At 36.7% G+C, this 10878-nt stretch overlaps 1 pseudogene; it reads left to right on the top strand.

Annotated features, from left to right (window-relative positions):
- Positions 1 to 3800: 3800 nt before the first annotated feature.
- Positions 3801 to 3935, top strand: LOC122204299 (annotated as a pseudogene).
- Positions 3936 to 10878: the final 6943 nt, after the last annotated feature.

Below are 10878 nucleotides of genomic sequence, written 5' to 3'. Positions count from 1 at the left end.
CTATTCTCAATTAGAATTTTTTTTTTTGACATAGTGAACTGTGATAATTATTTTTTTAAAAATCATGACTGTAGGGAATAAAATACACTACTATATCTCTTTTTAAATTGAGATATAATTGACATAACATTATATTCGTTTCAGATGTACAACATAATGATTCAATATTTGTATATATTGTGAAACAATCACAATAAGTCTAGTTAACATCCATCACCTCACATAGTTACAATTTTTTTTCTGGGGATGAGAACTTTTAATATTTACTCTCTTAGCAACTTTCAAATATACAATACAGTATTTTCACCTGTACTTGCTGTGCTGTACATTATATCCCCAGGACTTTGTACCTTTTGATCCCCTTCACCCATTTTCCATACCCCTACCTTCTGCCTCTGACAAATACCAATCGGTTCTCTGTATTTATGAGTTTTGATGCTGTTATTGTTGTTTTTGTTCTGTTTTGTTTTGTTTTTAAGATTCCACATATAAGTGAGCATGCTACTCTAAAAGTTTTAAGCAAAGTGGCAAAATACTGATGAAAATATTATTTAGAGATTGTTCTAGGGGTTATGGGGAAAAAAGGCTAACTTAGAAATAAGAGACTTAGAGGTAAACAAAAAGTACTTTAATACCAGGCATAGAGAGAGGAGGACCTGATCTAAGTGAGGAGCTGTCTGCAAGAAAACAAGGGGTTAGTGGGGTGCCTGGGTGGCTCATTTGGTTAAGTGTTCGACTTCAGCTCAGGTCATGATCTTGCAGTTTGTGAGTTCGAGCCCTGCATTGGGCTCTGTGCTCACAGCTCAGAGCCTGGAGTCTGCTTCAGATTCTGTGTCTGCCCCTTCCCTGCTCATGCTCTGTGTCTCTCTGTCTCTCAATAATAAATAAATGTCAAAAAAAAAAAGAAAAAAGAAAACAAGGGGTTAAGCCAAAGTGACATTTTGGAGCAAGAAACATTGGCATTTGATGGACCTATTCTGACCTAAAACTCATCCATGAAATTATCCATTTTTCTATATTCTTAGCTTGGGATTCAATCATCATTTTTAAAAGTGTCATTTGATCCCTTTTTGTGTGTTTTGGTTGTGACAAACACATAATTCTTCCCTGATATAGTGATTTATGTAAATAGTATAATTTTATTAATACTTCCCTGGTATACAGCCTACATGGAAATATACTACCATTAAACTGTTGATAATACCATAACGGATTTAGGAAAATGTATTCTACTGGCAATTATTTTGTGTCCTGTAGCTTCATTAAGTTCTTCATCTAGATTTCAGGAAGATCTATGTGCCGCATTAATGGTCTATTGCCTCATAACAAGAGTTTTGAAATGAAGGATGAAATTACCAAGGAGCCATCTATATGAATGATGGGAAAAGTGAGATAATGAAAACATAGTGTGGGAGCCTCCTTGACAACATGTATCAGTTGAGGATGTGCAAATTAATTTAAGCATTAAATGTTTGGAACTCAAATCTTTCATAGAGAATTTCTTTTTCAGTTAGCATCAGTAGAATAAAAGTAACCTGGTGTTCTTAAAGAGATACTACATTAGAATGATAATATTTTTGATATAGAAGTGAACTGCACAGATGTTAAATTCTTTAGAGATTTTAGAATAGTGATCAGCAAACCTGCAGGTCAAAGGTGGCCACTGCTTGTTTTTATAAATATAGTTTTACTGGAACACAGTCACCTTCATTCATTCATATATGTAACAGCAGCATTGAATAGTTTTTTTTTAAGTTTATTTATTTTAAGAGACAGAGAGTGAGCAGGGAGGGGCAGAGAGAGAGGGAGAGAGAAAATATCAAGCAGGCTCTGTGCTGAGCCTGAGGTGGGCTTGAACTCACAAACCATGAAACCAAGACTGGAGCCAAAATCAAAGAGTCTGATGCTTAACTAACTGAGCCATCCAGGTGCCCTCAACATTGAATAGTTTAAAAAGAGCCTTTAAAGACTAAAATATTTGTAACTTATCCATAAAGACTAAAATATTTGTAACTTATCCTTTTCCCAGCCCCTGCTTGAGAAATAAAAAGCTTGCTGGCCCCTTCTCTAGCAAGAATAATAATTATAATATTAAGGGAGCACAGAGGAGGTCATTCTATTCTAGCAGCCTTGAAGCTCTGTTTTTGCTTCTCCCTACTCCTGGATAGGAAGTTAGAAATTTATCCTTCCCTAGTGTCCTCCCTTCCTGTAGACATTAGGATTGGGCCACATGTTATTAAATTAGCTTCCTGACCTTAACTCCTTTCTACCATTCTTACTTTCTACACTGAGACACACTGGCCCTCTTACTATTCCTCAAGAATGCCATGTTCCAATTCATTTCAGATTTTTCAAAAGCCTCGAACACTCTTCCATTGTCTTCACATGGATGGTTCCTTCTTATCTAAAAGTTCTTCTTAAACTAAAAGTTCTCAGCTTAAGTGTCCTATGTCCAGAAGGGGGTTTTCTGACCACTCTATTTATAGTATGTCTTCCTACCCTATTACTTTCTAACTTATTACTTTCTTAATTGTTTATTACATGAGCCACCATCTGGAATCATTTAGTCTGTTTTTTTAAAACTTACTTATTGTCTATTCCTGCTCTCAGCTGTCAGCTCATACACACGAGCAGTGTTTGGCACATAAAAGGCCTCAGTATTCATTGATGGTGTTTGTTGAAATACTCTGCTGAGGTAAAGTTGACACTGTAATTCAGAGGTAGTGATAGAGGCTGGATCTAGATTCAGAAAGTTATTTATACTTATGCAAATTAATGCGTGCAAAGGTTCATAATTTCACAGACACTTAAGGCCTAATTTTACTTACAAAATACCCCAGGGAGCTTCAACAAGCTTCCAACTGTAAATGATGGTGTTATATGGTTTTGTGTAATTCTGAATATTCTATTTTATAAGCAACTATCCTATACTTTGTTCAGCTCCAAATTCTTACCTGATGCCTGAATTATTTTAGTAGCCATTTTTAGACGTCAATTTTCAGCTATACCATTAACCTGGGAGTGAAAGTGATTATATAAGTGAACAGCTTCCTTGATTATGACTAACTTTATGTACTGGTCTCATCATTTGTATATGCAAGAATATACATGCTGGAAGTCCTAGTGAAACCTAAACTACCTCCTTTTTAATCAGTGTTGTCCTTATTGGATTTCAAAGTAACTCTCCCTGGAACAGAAAACTCCGTTACATTTGCTGCTTTAATTTTCAGACCAACTTCTATCTACTGTGACACACTGTTCTCATTAGCTAAGGAAATTAGGTTACAAAATCTAGGTGGGCAACACTTAGTGTCAAAGAAACAGCTATTTGACTCCAATTAAAGAGTTATGGCTTAGTAAAGCTCTACTGCTTTCATAAATTGATGAGGTAGTTTTGGATATTGTCAAAGTTATTAGTGTGGCTGAACAGTTGTGTTATACCAGAGAATCAACAAAGAAAAAAATGTATGCCAGCAAACTTTCCTTACTTGAGATGATTGAAATGGAGTGCAGGTTACAAAGTACGGATTCTAGCAAATTTGAACTTTGCCAGTGTTCAACGTGCTCAATTCAGGATAGAATGGTGTTGTTTATGTAGTGTTGTTGACTTATGAGACATCTGGGGCTGTGTGCACTTAAATGCATGACCTGAGTCACTCTTTAATTAGTAAGAAGCTGAAGTACTATTTAGTAAATTACTCCTACAGTGAATTAAATCTTCTCTTCTCTGAAAGAAAAAAAAAACCCAAACTTTGCATGCTTGTTTACTTTATTTATCCCTAACTTATAATCAGAGTTAATTTGAACAATGAAAAATCTGGCATAATGAACTCACAAGTGTAGGTAGTGTGCTACATGATGGGCAAGGCTTTTGGTAACACCACAAGGGTCTCTGGCCCAATGAATGGAGATTGATAGTAATTCTTGCTACAAGTAAAAAACAGCACATTATTGTGTTTAAAACTGAAATTATGATATTTTGCTCTGACTGGCATTAACTAGATTTACATTGCTGTCTATATAGTTCAGCTCAGTTTACGTGTCCCCTAGTGCCAGATTTGTGACACCACTTTTAGCCCATACTTCAGTTGTTCGGATTATATGGTTTTAACTGGAGATTTCTGTTAAGATGCTCCTCCCAATATTGCAAAGTCTCTTTGTTAGGGATTGAATTGTGTCCTCTCCAAAATTCATATGTGGAAGCCATAATCCTCTGTGTGACCATCTTTAGAGATTGGGCCGTTAAGTAGGTAATTGAGTTTAAATGAAGTCATAAGGTTGGAACTGTAACTTGATAGAACTGGTATCCTTAGAAGAGGAGAAAATATCAGAGATTATCTCTCTGTCTCTCTCTTTGGGCATGCACAGAGAAGAGGCCATGTGAGGATACAATGAGAAGATGGCTGTCCATAAACCAAAAAGAGAGATGTGTCCCAAAACCAATGTTGTTAGCAGCTTGATCTGGGACTTGTAGCTTCCAGAGTTGTAAGAAAATAAATTTCTATTGTTTAAGCCACCTACTGTATGGTACTTTGTCATGATCCTAGGAGACTACAGGCTATTTATTTTAAGAAGATGGGGGCTTATACTCTTGTAAGTGGCTAATCAGTGATGCTATAGAACACTACACAGGAGAAATCATAGTGTAACCCTTGAGAAATTCAAACCACCATTGAAACTTCTGAAAAGCAATACCAACAACTATGAATAAATGCACATTGGAGCCCCATCCTGAAACCTCCCACCATTGGTCTGGGTTTGGCAAAATATTACCTGTTTTAGGCCACACTCAATATTGTTTAGGTAATAAAGTGCTCGAAGGATTTGATTACAACCTGAGGATTTAACAGCTAATATTAGAAAGAGGTCCCACGATAATGCCTTAATGAACTTTCAGTACAATTCATTTTTTGTAAAGATGATTTGTAAAGATAAAGGGTATTCTACAGAGAAATAAAATATTGAGGCAGGATTTTTTGCAAGTGCCTTGTAGGAGGTCAGTTTGGGGAAAGAATGGTCACAGGTTAGAGATAACATTTTTGGATGAAAGATAGTTGGGGTGTGTGCTGTGGGGTCCCAAAATAGCTATTCAATTCCAAGTTAATTCCACTAATGATCTTATGCTCCCTATTGAAGAGGACTTGCAATTTGGGATGCTTAGCATTTTTTCATTAACACCTTCTTAGATTTTTTTTCCTCTCAAATTGATTATGTTGTAGGTGAAAATCTCTAGCTCTTAGAAAAGTCGTTAAAAATGAGTAGGGGAACTCCTTTTCCCTAAACACATTCTCTTTCATTGAAGGCCTTTCAATGTTTTTAAAAACTAGGTTGACTTCCCCACTAACTTGTGTTGCCAGCCCTACTTCAGTGGTCTTACTAACTGATGTGAGACCCTGGAGAGTCAAGGTAGATTATGTAGTGCCTTGTAAGTGAGGGTGATGAGTTGGGATTTTTTTCTGTCTGTAGTGACAAAACAGTTCAGTGACATTATTTGGTTGATATTTGAAGTTACTATTTGGAAGAGTTTGTAGCAGGTGGAGAGGGAAAGCTGTGATAGCAATTATGCTGCTGCGATAGAAAAGGCAAGGACTCATGGTGCTTGGATAAAGGTGGCAGTAGTGAACATGGAAAACAGTGGGTGGATAAGAGTAACATTCTGGAAGTAGAGCCAGTAGAAGTTGCTGACGAGGTGAGTGATGGTGATAAAAGAGAAAAGGCAGAATGAGGATGATGTATCTGGGGCTTCAGTAATTGGGTAGTAGTTTCATGACCAGGAATGGAAAATGCTGTGTGGAGCAGGATTTCAGGGGAAAATAAAGAATTCTGCTGTGGACATGTTCATTTTAAGATTCCTGTTAAATATCCAGGTTAAATACTTAGACGTGCTAGCATGGAGCTCAACAAAATGGTCCAGGTTAGAGATACAAATTTGGAAGTCATACATTTAAATGACATATATCCTAGGCATGATATACATTGACATTTAAGTCATGGGAATGGATGAAATCACCTGGAGTAAAGGAAATAGGCTGATGTAAAAATGATTAATCTATGACCCTTGCTCTCAAAGAATGTAGGTGAGAATTTTCATCTATAATTTAAATTGTATGCCTATATCATCTATATTTCAGTATGTTAGTCCTGTATAGAAATCAAAATATTACCTGCCTTCCTCACCCACTGCTTCTAAGCTTCATGTTTGGTGTTCCAACCACAGACAATTTATTCCTTGATAAAGTATTTGAATCCATTGCCAAAACTTGGCATTCTTTCTACTTTCCTTGTCTAAATTGACTCAGCCTTGAATTCACAAGGATGGTTAAAACTTTTGTTCTCTCAGTGAGAAGAACCACAACCATTACTTCATGAAACTTTTTACTGCACATCTCCTAAATATGCAAAAATATCTAATACTCAAGAATGATGGACACCCTAGAAGAAAGAAATCCAGAATCAACATGACATATTCGTACTTGCTCTTCCACCTCTGGAGATATTTGCAGGCATCTGCTCAAATAATGGACATTCTCATCTTGCTTGATTTGTTAATGAAAAAAGTGAGTTCACTTGACAATGAAAATAGCGACAGTGGGAGAAATAGCAAGGTAGGAAAAACATTTTTTAATTCTTAAGAGATGAGAGAAAGCGTCTCATTTAAAAAACAAAATGTAGGGGCGCCTGGGTGGCGCAGTCGGTTAAGCGTCCGACTTCAGCCAGGTCACGATCTCGCGATCCGTGAGTTCGAGCCCCGCGTCAGGCTCTGGGCTGATGGCTCGGAGCCTGGAGCCTGTTTCCGATTCTGTGTCTCCCTCTCTCTCTGCCCCTCCCCCGTTCATGCTCTGTCTCTCTCTGTCCCAAAAATAAATAAAAAAAATAATAATAAATAAAAAAAAAATAAAAAAAAAATAAAAAAAAATGTACTATGCGGCATAAGATTTCCAACTTTACCTGTAAGGTTTCATGTCCATTCACAAAGAATGCCTTCCCCAGTTGTTTCTTTTGTTGAGTTTTATAGTCTCACTATTTAACATTTTACAGCTTGAGCTAGATAAAGGAAAAGTGATATTTTTTATCAACTTGAATGAGACCAAAGCTGTTTTTTAATTTTTATTATTATTTTTTTAGTTTAATTTTACTTTTTTTATTTACATCCAAGTTAGTTAGCATATAGTGCAACAATGATTTTAGGAGTAGATTCCTTAATGCCCCTTACCCATTTAGCCCATCCCCCCTCCCATAACCCCTCCAGTAACCCTCTGTATGTTCTCCATCTTTAAGAGTCTCTTCTGTTTTGTCCCCCTTCCTGTTTTTATATTATTTTTGTTTCCTTTCCTTGTGTTAATCTGTTCTGTGTCTTAAAGTCCTCATATGAATGAAGTCATGATTTTTGTCTTTCTCTGACTAATTTTGCTTAGCATAGTACCCTCTAGTTCCATCCATGTAGTTGCAAGTGGTAAGATTTAATTCTTTTTGGTTGCCCAGTAATATTCCATTGTGTGTATATGTGTATATATATATCTCACATCTTCTTTATCCATTCATCCATCGTGGGACATTTGGTCTCTCCTTCCATACTTTGGCTATTGTTCATAGTGCTGCTATAAACATTGGGGTGCATGTGCCCCTTGGAAACAGCATGCCTATATCCCTTGGATAAAAACTAGAAGTGCAATTGCTGGGTCATAGGGTAGTTCTATTTTTAATTTGCTGAGGAACCTCCATACTGTTTTCCAGAGTGACTGTACCAGTTTGCATTCTCACCAGCAGTGCAAAAGAGATCCTCTTTCTCCACCTCCTCGCCAACATCTGTTGTTGCCTGAGTTGTTAATGTTAGCCCTTCTGACAGGTGTGAGGTGGTATCTCATTGTGGTTTTGATTTGTATTTCCCTGATGATGAGTGATGTTGAGCATTTTTTCATGTCTTGGTTGGCCATCTGGATGTCTTCTTTGGAGAAATGTCTATTCATGTGTTTTGCCCATTTCTTCACTGGATTATTTGTTTTTTTGGGCATTGAGTTTGATAAGTTCTTTATAGATTTTGGATCTGAACCCTTTATCTGATATGTCATTTGCTAATATCTTCTCCAATTCTGTCGGCTACCTTTTAGTTTGGCTGATTGTTTCCTTGGCTGTGCAGAAGCTTTATTTTGATGAGGTCCCAATAGTTCATTTTTGCTTTTGTTTCCCTTGCCTCCAGAGACGTGTTGAGTAAGAAATTGCTGCGGCCAAGATCAAAGAGGTTTTTGCCTACTTTCTCCTTGAGAATTTTGATGGCTTCCTATCTTACATTTAGGTATTTCATCAATTTGAGTTTATTTTTGTGTATGGTTGTAAGAAAGTGGTCCAGGTTCATTCTTCTGCATGTCGCTGTCCAGTTTTCCCAGCACCACTTGCTGAAGACACTGTCTTTATTCCATTGGATATTCTTTCCTGCTTTGTCAAAGATTAGTTGGCCACACGTTTGTGGGTCCATTTCTGAGTTCTCTATTCTGTTCCATTGATCTGAGTGTCTGTTTTTGTGCCAGTACCATACTGTCTTGATGATTACAACCTTGTAATACAGCTTGAAGTCCCAGATTGTGATACTTCCTGCTTTGTTTTTCTTTTTCAAGATTGCTTTGTCTATTCAGGGGCTTTTCTGGTTTCATACAGATTTTAGGATTGTGTTTTTTAGTTCTGTGAAGAATGCTGGTGTTATTTTGATAGGAATTGCATTGAATATGTAGACTGCTTTGGGTAGTATCGACATTTTAACAACATTTGTTCATCCTATCCAGGAACATGGAATCTTTGTTCCGTTTTTTTGTGTCTTCTTCAATTTCTTTCATAAGCTTTCTATAGTTTTCAGTGTACAGATTTTTCACCTCTGGTTAGATTCATTCCTAGGTATTTTATGGTTATTGGTGCAATTGTAAATGGGATCGATTCCTTGATTTCTCTTTCTGTTGCTTTATTGTTGGTGTATAGGAATGCAACTGGTTACTGTACATTGATTTTATGTCCTGCTACTTTGCTGAATTCATGAATCAGTTCTAGCAGTTTTTTGGTGGAATCTTTTGGGTGTTCCATATAGAGTTTCATGTCATCTGCAAAGAGTGAAACTTTGGCCTCCTGGTTGATTTGGATGCCTTTTATTTCTTTGTGTTGTCTGATTGCAGAGGCTAAGACTTCCAATAGTATGTTGAATAACAGTGGTGAGAGTGGACATCCCTGTCTTGTTTCTGACCTTAGGGGGAAAGCTCTCAGCTTTTCCCCATTGAAGATGATATTAGCATTGGGTCTCTTGTATATGGCTTTTGTGGTCTTGAGGTATGATCCGTCTGTCCCTACTTTCTTGAGGGTTTTTATCAAGAAAGGATGTTGTATTTTGTCAAATGCTTTCTCTGCATCTATTGAGAGGATCATGTGGTTTTTGTCTTTTATTTCATTGATGTGATGAATCACATTGATTGTTTTGTGGATATTGAACCAATCCTGCATCCCAGGTATAAATCCCACTTGGCCATGGTGAATAATTTTTTTAATGTATTGTTGGATCGGTTGGCAAAAATCTTGTTGAGGATTTTTGCATCCATGTTCATGAGGGAAATTGGTCTATAGTTCTCCTTTTTAGTGGGGTCTCTGTCTAGTTTTGGAATGAGGGTAATGCTGGCTTCATAGAAAGAGTGGAAGTTTTCCTTCCATTTCTATTTTTTGAAACAGTTTCAAGAGAATAGCTGTTAAATCTTCCTTAAATGTTTGGTAGAATTCCCCTGGAAAGCTGTATGACCCTGGGCTCTTGTTTTTTGGGAGATTTTTGATTGATTGCTAATTCGATTTCTTTACTGGTTATGGGTCTGTTCAAATTTTCTATTTCTTCCTATTTCAGTTTTGGTAGTGTATATGTTTCTAGGAATTTTGTCCATTTCTTCCAGATTGCCCATTTACTGGCATATAATTGCTCATAATATTCTCTTATTATTGTTTTTATTTCTGCTCTGTTGGTTGTGACTCTCCTCTTACATTTTTTATTTTATTTATATTGGTCCTTTCCTTTTTCTTTGTGACCTGTCTAGTGGTTTATCAATTTTGTTAATTCTTTCAAAGAACCAGCTTCTGGTACTGTTTTTCTTTTGTTGTTGTTTTTGGTTTCGATAGCATTAATTTCTGCTCTAATCTTTATTATTTTCTGTCTTCTGCTGGTTTTAGGTTTTATTTGCTGTTCTTTTTCCAGCTCTTTAAGGCGTAAGGTTAGGTTGTGTATCTGAGATCTTTCTTCCTACTTTAGGAAGGCCTGGATTGCTATATACTTTCCCCTTATGATCTTTCCTGCATCCCAGATGTTTTGGGTTTTGGTGTTATCATTTTCTTGATTTCCATGAACTTTTTAATTTTCTCTTCAACTTTTTGCTTAGCCCATTTATTCTTTAGTAGGATGTTCTTGTGTCTCCAAGTATTTGTTACCTTTCCAAATTTTTTCTTGTGGTTGGTTTTGATTTTCATAGTGTTGTGGTCTGAAAATATGCACAGTATGATTTCGATCTTCTTGTACTTGTTGAGGGCTGATTTGTGTCCCAGTATGTGGTCTATTCTGGACAACCGTTCCATGTGCACTGGAGAAGAATATATATTCTGCTGCTTTAGGATGAAATGTTCTGAATATATCTGTTAAGTCCATCTGGTCCAGTGTGTCATTCAAAGCCCCTTGTTTCCTTGTTGATTTCTTGATTAGATGATCTGTCCGTTGCTGTGAGCAGGGTGTTGAATGCCCTACTATTATGGTATTAGTATCAATGAATTTCTTTATGTTTGCGACTAATTGATTTATATATTTGGGTGCTTCGAAATTTGGCACATAAATGTTTACAATTGTTAGGTCTTCTTGGTTGATAGACCTCT

Source organism: Panthera leo, chromosome D3, assembly GCF_018350215.1.
Source record: "Panthera leo isolate Ple1 chromosome D3, P.leo_Ple1_pat1.1, whole genome shotgun sequence".
In the NCBI taxonomy this organism is placed as follows: Eukaryota; Metazoa; Chordata; class Mammalia; order Carnivora; family Felidae; genus Panthera; species Panthera leo.
The sequence above is the reverse complement of the archived record's forward strand: the minus strand, read 5'-3'. Positions and strand labels throughout refer to the sequence as shown.